Source organism: Macaca fascicularis, chromosome 5, assembly GCF_037993035.2.
Source record: "Macaca fascicularis isolate 582-1 chromosome 5, T2T-MFA8v1.1".
NCBI lineage: Eukaryota > Metazoa > Chordata > Mammalia > Primates > Cercopithecidae > Macaca > Macaca fascicularis.
Genome location: NC_088379.1, coordinates 48,664,848 through 48,678,433, shown reverse-complemented (window position 1 = coordinate 48,678,433; position 13,586 = coordinate 48,664,848).

The following is a 13,586-nucleotide window of genomic DNA, read 5'->3' as shown; positions in this document are numbered from 1 at the left end:
AACTTTTCTTGAGATTCAGCAGGTTGGAAACACTCTTTTGGTAAAATCTGCGTGGGGACATTTTGGAACCCATTGAGGTCTATAGGGGAAAACTGAATATGCTGTGATAAATATTACAAAAAAAAAAATCGGTGAAACCACTTTGCAACGTGTGGATTCACCTCGCAGAGTTAAGCCTTTTTTCTTTTTTTTCTTTTTCTTTTTTTCTTTTTTCTTTTTTCTTTTTTTTCTTTTTTTTTTTTTTTTTTTTTTGCATTATTTTGCTACTTGGAATCTTTATTTCTAGAAAAATGTAGAAAGTTGATTAAATATGCCACAGGGATAACAATTCTCAGCGCCATGTAAGTTTGAATATGCAGTTACTGTAACTTGTTTTACTTATCCTAAGTCTTACTTGCCAGTTTTTATACATCATATTAATATTTCTACATCAATTTAATCATCTCTGTTCATTATTGTGTTATTTATATCTTTTAAGATCTGTGTTTTCTGTTAGATCATTGTTTTACCTGCACATTGTATTCTCTTCAAAATGATGAGTTATGTCTCCTTGTTTAGATCTACATGGTACTACTTACCTGATAATAACCACTTTTGATGATAGCTGCAGTGATGGGACCCAAAATAGATGCACAGGTCCTAGCAGGTTACATAGCTCCTACAAACTGATTCTAGATCCTACCAGCAAAGACTTTTTAATCATCCTTTCACCAGACTTGACCATTATATTTAAAAGAGAGAATAGCACAGTGTTACTATGCAATGGATCTACTATGCATATTCTCACTGCTTTAAAAATCACTGATGATATAAAAAGAGAAGAGTGCACTAGCTTAGTGTTTGATCTTGACCACATAGATCTAACATCATGATCAAGTGCTTTCAGCATTTTCTTTGAAATCACATAAGGTTCATATGTGCCAAATTTCATAAGGATCACATGATAAGATCAAGAAATACAAATTCCAAAGCAGAATTTATATGCCCACTTCACATATGACAGCGATACTAAATAACCATATGTTGACTATAATACACTGTATGTAAATGCTGTTCTTGAAAGCAATCCAATCAATAAAACCTAAAATAAATAATACTTTAATAACACATTTCAAATAGACTGAAAATGGAATAGATGGACTCTATGGCAAGAACATCCCTATAAAACTGACATTCAGAGACCATTAAAACACAGAAAGTAAAACAATCATGAAATTAAAGAAAAACTGTGAATATTTAGAAGTTTTTTAAAAGCGTACTACACTGTACGCCAAGATACAGCAGTCGTTTTTATTAAAAGAGCTATTTCAATAAAAGCTGTGGATTCCTAAGTATTAAAAAGCAAATTCAGTTTGCCACAACCAATAACCAAAAAATACTTTTTTAAAAATATACAATATTACCCAGATTTTAAAAATACATAGTATTAAACAGAAAAAAAGTCAAAACAGAAACAGCTAATTTTCATTATAATTAGGATTATTAAGAGACTGACCAATTTTATCATTAAAGAAGTTTATAGGAAAGCTACTGAGGTTAACTTCAAAGGCCTGGCAGTAAAAAGTGATTGTAATGTCAGTAAAACTCTGAAACAGATCAAATAGCCCATAAGTAGTACTAATCTACTGTATCTTTGAAAATGTATATGCTTTTTTTTAAGCTGACAAAATTACCCTTTTTTCATTTAATTTGTTTTTAATATCACATTTTAAAAAATATCCAACTATTAAACTGTTAACAGCAGCTCAGAATACAGAAACTTTACCTTCCCTCATTCATAATATGAATTCAGATTTGAACATTTTTTTTTCCTCTTTGTCCTAGTTCTGGAAAACATGGTTTTGTCATCCCACATTGTACAGTGATAGTTTATCTTTTTCAACACGAGTGCTTGTTTATGTGTACAAACAAATGAAACAATGAAGCTTGCATACAATTATTTAACCAGTTTTTCTCTCATTTATTAACTCAAACTAAATGAGATGTTTGTGATGTGATTGATGACTTTCTTACCTGGTCCATTCAGAAAGTCTTTAATCTGTAGTGTTATAAAGGAAGGTGGAATACCACTTTTGCTGTCTATTTCTCCAGGCACTGTTTGTAGCCAAACAGTGCAATAATCAAGGGCTTCAGGCAGAGTCTTCCCAGGATCTAACGTGACAAAATTGAAGCCTTTTTTCAATTCAGCAGGTTGGATACTATGGGGAAAAGAAAGAGAGATCAGACTGTTACTGTGTCTATGTAGAAAGAAGTAGACACAAGAGACTCCATTATGTTCTGTACTAAGAAAAATTCTTCTGCCTTTAGATACTGTTAATCTGTAACCCTACCCCCAAACCTGTCCTTGCAGAGACCTGTGCTGTGTCTACTCAAGGTTTAACGGATCTGGGGCTGTGCAGGATGTGCTTTGCTAAACAAGTGCTGGAAGGCAGTATGCTTGTTAAAAGTCATCACTGTTCTCTAATCTCAAGTACCCAGGGACACAAACACTGCGGAAAGCCACAGGGATCTCTGCCTAGGAAAGCTAGGTATTGTACAAGGTTTCTCCCCATGTGATAGTCTGAAATATGGCCTCGTGGGAAGGGAAAGACCTCAGTGTTCCCCAGCCTGACATCCGTAAGTGGTCTGTGCTGAGGAGGATTAGTAAAAGAGGAAGGAAGGCCTCTTTGCAGTTGAGATAGAGGAGGGCCTCTGTCTCCTGCCCATCCCTGGGCAACGGAATATCTTGGTGTGAAATCCGATTGTACGTTCTATTTACTGAGATAGGAGAAAACCACCTGGAGGTGTGATGTGCTAGCAGCAATGCTGCTCTTTATGCATTGAAAATGTTTATGGAGATGTTTGCATATATGCACATCAAAACACAGCACTTTTCCTTAAACTTATTCATGGCACAGAGATATTTGTTCATATGTTTTCTTGCTGACCTTCTCCCTACTATGACCCTATTGTCCTGCCACTTCCCCCTCTCTGAGATGGTAAAGATAATGATCAATAAATACTGAGGGAGCTCAGAGACCAGCGCTGGCCCGGGTCCTCCATATGCTGAGCGCTGGTCCCCTGGGCCCACTTTTCTCTCTCCATACTTTGTCTCTGTGCCTTTTTCTTTTCTCAATCTCTCATTCCACCTGACGAGAAATGCCCACAGGTGCGGAGGGTCAGGCTACCCCTTCAGGATACAATGTTGTTTTAGAATCTGCAAAAAAATTTGGAGCCCTTTGAGGCCTACAGAGAAAAACCAAATGTTTCACAATAAAAACTTGAAAGAAGTTATCTGTTAATCCACTTCGTGATGCGTGGATTCATCTCACAGAGCTAAAAATTCTTTTTGATTCAGCAGGTTAGAAACACTCTTTTTGTAGAGTCAGTGAAAAGACATTTTGGAGCCTATTGTGGCCTACTGGAAAAAACACTAATATCCCATGATAAAAACTGAACAAAAGCTATCTGTGAAAAATCTTTGTGTAGTGTGGATTCATCTCACAGAGTTGAACTTTTCTTTTGATTCAGCCAGTTGGAAACACTCTGTGTGTAGAATCTGCAAAGGTACCTTTCAGACCCCCATTGGGCGAATATCCCAAAATAAAAACTAGAAAGCAGCTATCTGTGAAGCTGCTTTGCAATGTGTGGATTCACCTTACAGAGTTAAAGCTTTATTTTCATTCAACACATTGGAAACACTCTTTTTGTAGAATCTGCAAAGGTACATTTTGGAGTCCTTTGAGGCCTATAGGAAAAAATTGAATATTCTGCGTTAAAAACCAGAAAGAAGCTATCTGTGAAACTACTCTGTGACGTGTGCATTCATCTCACAGAGATAAACCTTTCTTCTGATTCAGTAGGTTGGATTCACTCTTTTTGTAGTATCTGTGAATGGACACTTCGGTCCCCATTAAGGCATATTGGAAAAAACTAAATATTCTGTGATAAAAACTAGAAATAAGGTATCAGTGAATCTACTTTGAGATGAGTGGGTTCATCTTACAAAGTTAAACCTTTCTTCTCCTTCAGCGGATTGGAAACACTCTTTTTGCAGAATCTGTGAAGGGACATTTGAAAGTTCATTCAGGCCTATAGTGAAAAACCGAATATCCCCAGATAAAAACTAGAAAGTAAGTTTCTGTGAAACCACTTTGTGATGTGTGGATTCATCTCTCACTTGATTCAGCATGTTGGAAATCTCACAGATGTAAACATTTCTTCTGATTCAGCAGATTGGAAACACTTTTTTTCAAGAATCTGTTAAAAAACAACCTGAAACCCATTAAGGCCTATAGGGAAAAAGTGAATATCCCACAATAAACACTAGTATCAAACTATCTGTGAAACCTCTTTGTGATGCACACATTCATCTCACAGAGTTAAACCTTTCTTTTGATTTGGCAGGCTGGAAAACTCTTTTTGTAGAATATGTGAAGGAACATTACACAGGCCACTGAGGCTTATAGTAAAAAACATATATCCCATGATGAAATCTAGACAGAATCTATCTATGAAACCACTTTGCAATGGGTGGATTCATCTCATAGAGGTAAACCTTTCTTTTGATTCAGCAGGTAGAAACAATCTTTTTTGTAGAATTTTTGAGAGTACATTTCAGAGCCCATTCATGCTTACAGGGAAATACGGAATATCTGACCATAAGAAATAGAAAGAAGCTATCTGTGAAACCACTTGCTGATGTGTGGAGTCATCTCACTGAGCTGTACATTTTTTTTTTAATTCAGTCGGTTGGATACACTCTTTTTGTAGAATCTGTCAAAGGACATTTTGGAGCCCTTTGATGCCTATTGAGAAAAACTGACTATACCATGGTAAAAACTATATGGATCCTCCATCTGAAACACCTTTACAATGTGTGGATTCGTCTTACAGAGTTAAATTTTTCTTTTCATTCAGCTGATGGAAAACACTCCTTTTGTAGAATCTGTGAAGGGATATTACAGAGCACGTTAATGTCTATAGAAAAAACCTGAATGTCTCACAATAAAATATAGAAAGAAGCTATCTGTGAAACTGCTTTGTGATATATGGATTCTTTTTAAATAGTTAAATTTTTATTTCGATGCATCAGGTTGGAAATTTTTTTTGTAGAAACTGTGAAGGTATTTTCAGAGTCCATTGAGGTCTGTAGGAAAAAACCGAATATATTAGAAAAACTAGAAGAAACTATACGTGAAACCACTGTGCAATATGTGAATTCACCTCACAGTGCTAAACCTTTCTTTACATTCAGTAGGTTGGAAACACTTTTTTAATAAATAGATTCTGTAAAGGTACATTTCACAGTTCCCAGAAGCATAAAAAGAAAAACTGAATATCCCATGATAAAAACTACTAAGAAGGTATCTGTGAAACTGCATTGGGATGTGTTGATTCATCTCACAGAGCTAAAGCTTTCTTTTGATTCTGCAGATTGGAAACACTCTTTCTCTAGAATCTGAGAAGTGACATTTCAAAACTGAGGACCACAGGGAAAACCAAACATCTTACATTAATAAATACAAAGAAATTATCTGTGAAAATGCTTTGTGATGTGTGGATTCATCTCTCAGAGTTAAACTGTTATGTTAATACAGCATGTAGGAAGCCTCTTTTTGTAGAATTGGTGAAGGGACATTTTGGAGCCCACTGAGGCCTTGAGGGAGAAGCAGAATTTACCACAATAAAAACTAGAAAGAAGCTATCTGTGAAACCACATTGTGATGTGTGGATTCATTTCACAGAGCTAAATTTTCTTTTGATTCAGCAGGTTGGAAACACACTTTTTGTAGAATCTGTGAAGGGACGTTTCACAGCTCACTGGGGCTTATAGTGAAAAAATGAATATCCTGCGATAAAAACTAGAAAGAAGCTATCTGAGAAACTGCTTTGTGATGCATGTGTTCATCTCACAGAGATAAACCTATCCTTTGATTCAACAGATTGGAATCATTCTCTTTATAAAATCTGCAAAGGGACATTTCAGAGAACAATGAGGCCTATAGGAATAAAACAAAATATCCCGTGATAAAAACTAGAAAGAAGATATGTGTGAAACTGATTTGCAATGTGTGAATTCATCTCACAGATTAAAACTTTTTTTGTGATTCAGCAGATTAGGAAAACTTTTTGTGTGGAATTAGCAAAAGGACATTTCAGCACCCATTGAGAACTGTCGGGAAAAGCAAAATATCCCTAGATAAAAACTAGAAAGAAGCAATCTATAAAACTACTTTGTGATGTGTGGATTTATCTCACAGAGTTAAACCTTTGTTTTCATTCAGCAGGTTCAATATACTGTTTTTGTAGAATCTGCTAAGAGACATTTCAGAGCTCATTGAGGCCTATAGGGAAAAACCAAAAACCCCATGACAAAAACTAGAAAGAAGCTATCTGTGAAACGGCTTTGTGATGTTTGAATTCATCTCCCAAAGTCCAAACTTTCTATTAACTCTGCAAGATGGAAGCAATCTTATTATAGAATCTTTGTGGAAACATTTTGAAACCCTTTGGGGCCTGTAGGGAAAAACCAAATATCTTGCAATAAAAACTAGCAAGAAGCTATATGTGAAACAGCTTTGCAATGTGTGGACTCATCTCACAGAGTTAATCAATTCTTTTGATTTAGCAGGTTGGAAACACTGTTTTTGTGGAATCTGCAAAGGGTCATTTTGGCGTACATTGAGGGTATAGGAAAAAAAAATTATCCCATGATAACAACTACAAAGAAGCTATCTGTGAATCCTCTTTGCAATGTGTAAATTCATCATAGAGAGTTAAACATTTCTTTTGATTCAGTAGGTTGGAAAATCTCTTCATGTAGAATCTGGGAAAAGACATTTTGGAACCCACTGAGGCCTTTAGGGAAAAACCACATATCCAGCAATATAAGCTAGAAAGTAAAAATCTGTGAAACTGCCTTGTGATATGTGAATTCATCAACAGAGTAAAACCTCTTATTTGGTTCAGCAGGTAGAAAACACTCTTCTGGAAGAACCTGCAAAGGGGCATTTTGGGGCACATTGAAACCTCTAGTTAAAACTCGAGTATCTGACAATAAAAATCAGAAAGTAGCTATCTGTGAAACTGATTTGTGATGTGTTAATTTATCTCACAAAGTTAAACATTTCTCTTGATTCAGCAGGTTGGAATCTCTCTTTTTGTACAATCTATGAAGGGACATTTCAGATTCCATTGAGACCTATAGGGAAAACTCGAATAACCCATAAAAAGTACAAAGAATCTATCTGTGAAACTGCTTTGTGATGGGGTGGATTCAGCTCAGAGAGTTAAAACTTTATTTTGATTCAGTAAGTTGGAAACTCTCTTTGTGTAGAATCTGACAAGGGACATTTTGGAGCTCATGAAAACCTACATTGAAATATTGAATGTTTGGTGATAAGAGTTACAGAGAAGTTATCTGGGAAGCTGCTTTGCAATTCACCTCACAGTGTTAAACCTTTCTTTTGATTCAGCAGAGTGGAAACTCTTTTTCTGTAGACTCTGCTAGAAACATTTCGGTACCCATTGAGGCCAACACAGAAAAATCAAAAATTTCATGAGAAAAACTATTAAGAAGTCATCTGTGAAATTGCTTCATGTGTGTATTTATCTCACATATTTAAACCTTTCTCTTGATTCAGCAGGTTGGAAACACACTTTTTTTAGAATCTGCCAAGGGACATTTCAGAGTCAATAGAGGCCTATTGGGAAAATGGAAACATTCTAAAATAAACACTAGAAAAAGCTATCTTTGAAACCACTTTCTGATGTGTGAATTCATGTCACAGAGGTAAACCGTTGTATTGAATCAGCAGGTTGGAAACACTCTTGGTGTAGAATTTGTGGAGGGACATTTCAGAGCCCCTTGAGGACTAGTGGGAAAAATTGAATATCCCGCAATAAAAACTAGAAAGAAGCTATCTGTAAAACCACTTTGTGACATCAGGTTCATCTCACAGAGTTACACCTTTTGATTGATTCAGCAGGTTGGAAACACTCTTTTTGAAGAATCTGCAAAAGAACATTTCAGAGCCCTTTGAGGACTATGGGGATAAACTGAATATCCCATGATTAAAAACTATAAAGAAACTATCTGTAAAACCACTTTGTGATATTGAATTCATCTCACAGAGTTAAAATTTTTTATTGATTCTGCAGGTTGGAAACACTCTTTTTGTAGAATCTGTGAAAGGACATTTCAGAACCCTTTGAGTCCTATAGGGAAAAACTGAATATCTCATGATAAAAACTAGAAAGAAATTATTTGTGAAACTGCTTAGTGATGTGTGGATTCACCTCACGGTGCTAAACCATTCATTGCTTCAGTAGAATGAAAATATTCTTTTTGTAGAATCTGCTAGGGATAATTCAAAACCCATTGAAGTCAAAAGGGAAAAACCTAATATCAAATGATAAAACATAGAGAGAAGAAACCTGTGAAATAACTTCATGATATTTGGACTCATCTCACAAAGCAAAATCTTTCTTTCCATTCAGCAGGTTGGAAACACTGTTTTTTACATTCTGGGAAGGGACATTTTGGAGTCCATTAAGGTCTAAAGAGAAAAACTGAATATTCCATGATGAAAACTTGAAAGAAGCTATCTGTGAAATCATTTGGCAATCTGTGGGTTCATCTCACAGAACCAAAGCTTTCTTTTGAATCAACAGGGAGGATACATTCTTTTTGTAGAATCTGTGAAGGGACATTTCATAGCCCATTGAAACACACAGGGAAAACCAAATATCCCATGATAAAAACTAGAAAGAAGAAATCTGTGAAACCGGTTTGTGATGTGTGAAATCACCTCATAAAGCTAAATTTTCCTTTTTATTAAGCTGGTTGCAAATGCTGTTTTTGTACAATATACAAAGAAACATTCTGAAGCTCATTGAGTCCTACAGTGGAAAACAGAATATTCTGTGATTAAAATTAGAAAAAAGTGGAGGCGTGCCCAAGATGGCCAGATAGGAACAGCTCCAGCCTCCAGCTCCCAGTGTGAGTGCCACAGAAGATGGGTGATTTCTGCATTTTCAACTGAGGTACCAAGCTCATCTCACTTGATCATGTTGGACAGTTGGTGCTGACCATGCGTGCAGCCCGACTAGTGAGAGCTGAAGCAGGGTGAGGCATCACCTCACCTGGGAAGTGCAAGGGGGAAGGGAATTCCTTTTTCTAGCCAAAGGAAATTGAGACACACAACACCTGGAAAATTGGGTAACTCCCACCCTAATACTGCACTTTACCAAGGGTCTTAGCAAATGGCACACCAGGAGATTATATCCCACACATGGCCCAGAGGGTCCCATGCCCACGGAGCCTCCCTCATTGCTAGCACAGCCTTCTGAGATCTAACTGCAAGGCAGCAACAAGGCTGGGGAAGGGGCGCCTGCAATTGCTGAGGCTTAAGTAGATAAACAAAGTTGCCAGGAAGCTCGAATTGGGTGGAGCCCACCACAGCTCAAGGAAGATGGCCTGCCTCTGTAGACTCCTCCTCTGGGGACAGGGCATAGCTAAGCAAAAAGCAGCAGAAACTTTGGCAGAGGTAAATGCCCCCGTATGACAGCATTGAAGAAAGCAGTGGATCTCCCAGCACAGATTTTGAGACCTGAGAATGGACAGACTGCCTGCTCAAGTGGGTTCCTGACCCCTGAGTAGCCTAAGTGAGAGACATTCCACACTAGGTGCAGACTGACACCTCACACCTCACATGGAGGGTACACTCCTGAGACTAAGCTTCCAGAGCAAAAATCAGACAGCAACACTCACGGTTCAGCAATATTCTATCTTCTGCAGCCTCCGCTGCTGATACCCAAGAAAACAGGGACTGGAGTGGACCTCAAGCAAACTACAACAGACCTGCAGCTGAGAGTCCTGACTGTTAGAAGGAAAACTAACAAACAGAAAGGACACCCACCAAAACCCCATCAGTATGTCACCATCATCAAAGACCAAAGGCAGATAAAACCACAAAGATGGGGAAAAAGCAGGGCACAAAAGCTGGAAATTCAAAAAATCAGAGCATATCTCTTCCTCCAAAGGAACCCAGCTCATTGCCAGCAATGAAACAAAGCTGGATGGAGAATGCCTTTGACGAGTTGAGAGAAGAAGGCTTCAGTTGATCAAATGTCTCAGAGCTAAAGGAGAAACTATGTGACGAGGGCAAAGAAACTAAAAACTTTGAAAAAAGATTTGATGAATGGCTAACTAGAATAACCAACTTAAAGAAGTCCTTAAAAGAACTGATAGAGATCAAAACCATAATACAAGAACTACATGACAAATGCACAAGCTTCAGTAAATGACTCGATCATCTGGAAGAAGGAGTATCAGCGATTGAAGATCAAATGAATGAAAGGAAGTGAGAAGAGAAGTGTAGAGAAAAAAGAGTAAAAAGAAATGAAAAAAGCCTCCAAGAAATATGGGATTATGTGAAAAGACCAAATCTACGTCTGATTAGTGTGCCTGAAAGCGAGGGGGAAAATGGAACCAAGTTGGAAAACACTTTGCAGGATATCACCCGGGAGAACTTCCCCAACCTAGTAAGGCAGGCCAACATTCAAATTCAGGAAATATAGAGAATGCCACAAAGATACTCCTCGAGAAGAGCAACTCCAAGACACGTAATTGTCAGATTCACCAAAGTTGAAATGAAGGAAAAAATGTTAAAGGCAGCCAGAGAGAAAGGTCGGGTTACCCACAAAGGGAAGCCCATCAGACTAACAGTAGATCTCTCCACAGAAACTCTCCAAGCCAGAAGAGAGTGGGGGCCAATATTCAACATTCTTAAAGAAAAGAATTTTAGACCCAGAATTTCAAATCCAGCCAAATTAAGTTACATAAGTGAAGGAGAAAAAAAAAGCCTTTACAGACAAGCAAATGCTTAGAGATTTTGTCACCACCAGGTCTGCCCTACAGGAGTTCCTGATGGAAGTATTAAACATGGAAAGGAATAACAGGTACCAGCCATTGCAAAAACATGTCAAAATATAAAGTCCTTCGATGCTAGGATGAAACTGCATCAACTAGTGAGCAAAATAACCAGCTAATATCATAATGACAGGATCAAGTTCACACATAACAATATTAACCTTAAATGTAAATGGAATAAATGGTCCAATTAAAAGACATAGAGTGGCAAATTGGATAAAGAGTCAAGACCCATCAGTTTGCTGTATTCAGGAGACCCATCTCACATGCAGAGACACACATAGGCTCAAAATAAAGGGATGGAGGAAGATCTCCCAAGTTAATGGGAAACAAAAAAAAAGCAGGGGTTGCAATCCTAGTCTCTGATAAAACAGATTTTAAATCATCAAAGATCAAAAGAGACAAAGAAGGCCATTACATAATGGTAAAGGGATCAATTCATCAGGAAGACCTAATTATCCTAAAAATATATGCATCCAATACAAGGCACCTAGATTCATAAAGCAAGTCCTTAGAGACTTAAAAAGAGACTTAGACTCCCATATAACAATAATGGGAGACTTTAACACCCCACTGTCAACATTAGACAGATCAACGAGACAGAAAGTCAACAAGGATATCAACGAATTGTACTCAACTCTGCACCAAGCAGACCTAATAGACATTTGCAGAACTCTCCACCCCAAATCAACAGAATATACATTCTTCTCAGCACCACATCGCACTTATTCCAAAATTGACCACATAGTTGGAAGTAAAGCACTCCTCAGCAAATGTAAAAGACCAGAAATAGTAGCAAACTGTCTCTCAGATCACAGTGCAATCAAACTAGAACTCAGGACTAAGAAACTCAATCAAAACCGTTCAACTACATGGAAACTGAACAACCTGCTCCTGAATGACTACTGGGTACATAACGAAATGAAGGCAGAAATAAAGATGTTCTTTGAAACCAATGAGAACAAAGATACAACATACCAGAATCTCTGGGACACATTTAAAGCAGTGTGTAGAGGGAAATTTATAGCACTAAATGCCCACAAGAGGAAGCAGGAAAGATCTAAAATTGACACCCTAACATCACAATTAAAAGAACTAGAGAAGCAAGTGGAAACACATTCAAAAGCTAACAGAAGGCAAGAAATAACATTCTTAGATCAGAGCAGAACTGAAGGAGATAGAGACACAAAAAACCCTCCAAAAAATCAATGAATCCAGGAGTTGGTTTTTTGAAAAGATCAACAAAATTGATAGACTGCTTGCAAGACTAATAAAGAAGAAAAGAGAGAAGAATCAAATACATGCAATAAAAAATGATAAAGGGAATATCATCACCAACCCCAAAGAAATACAAACTACCATCAGAGAATACTATAAACACCCCTACGCAAATAAACTAGAAAACCTAGAAGAAATGGATAATTTCCTGGACACTTATACTCTCCCAAGACTAAACCAAGAAGAAGTTGAATCCCTGAATAGACCAATAGCAGGCTCTGAAATTGAGGCAATAGTCTACCAACCAAAACAAGTCCAGGACCAGACAGATTCACAGCTGAATTCTATCAGAGGTACAAGGAGGAGTTGGTACCATTCCTTCTGAAAGTGTTCCAATTAATAGAAAAAGAGGGAATCCTCCTGAACTCATTTTATGAGTTCAACATCATCCTCATACCAAAGCCTGACAGAGATACAACAAAAAAGAGAATTTTAGACCAATATCCCTGATGAACATCAGTGCAAAAATCCTCAATAAAATACTGGCAAACCGAATCCAGCAGCACATCAAAAAGCTTATCCACCATGATCAACTGGGATGCAAGGCTGGTTCAACATATGCAAATCAATCAACATAATCCAGCATATAAACAGAACCAAAGACAAAATCCACGTGATTATCTCAATAGATGCATAAAAGGCTTTTGACAAAATTCAACAGCCCTTCATGCTAAAAACTCTCAACAAATTCAGTATTGATGGAATGTATCTCAAAATAATACAAGCTATTTATGACAAACCTACAGCCAATACCATACTGAATTGTCAGAAACTCGAAGTATTCCCTTTGAAAACTGGCACCAGTCAGGGATGCTCTCTCTCACCACTCCTATTCAACATAGTGTTGGAAGTTTGGACTAGGACAATCAGGCAAGAGAAAGAAATAAAGGGTATTCAATTAGGAAAAGAAGAAGTCAAATTGTCCCTGTTTGCAGATGACATGATTGTATATTTAGAAAACCCCATTGTCAGCCCAAAATCTCCTAAGCTGATAAGCAACTTCAGCAAAGTCTCAGGACACAAATTCCATGTCCAAAAATCACAAGCATTCTTATACACCAGTAACAGACAAACAGAGAGCCAAATCATTAATGAACTCCCATTCACAATAGCTTCAAAAAGAATAAAATACCTAAGAATCCAACTGAAAAGGGATGTAAAGGACGTCTTCAAGGAGAACTACAAACCACTGCTCAGTGAAATAAAAGAGGACACAAACAAATGGAAGAACATACCATGCTCATGGATAGGAAGAATTAATATCGTGAAAATGGCCATACTGGCCAAGGTAATTTATAGGTTCAATGCCATCCCCATTAAGCTACCAATGACATTCTTTACAGAATTGGAAAAAACTGCTTTAAAGTTCATATGGAACCAAAAAAGAGTCCAG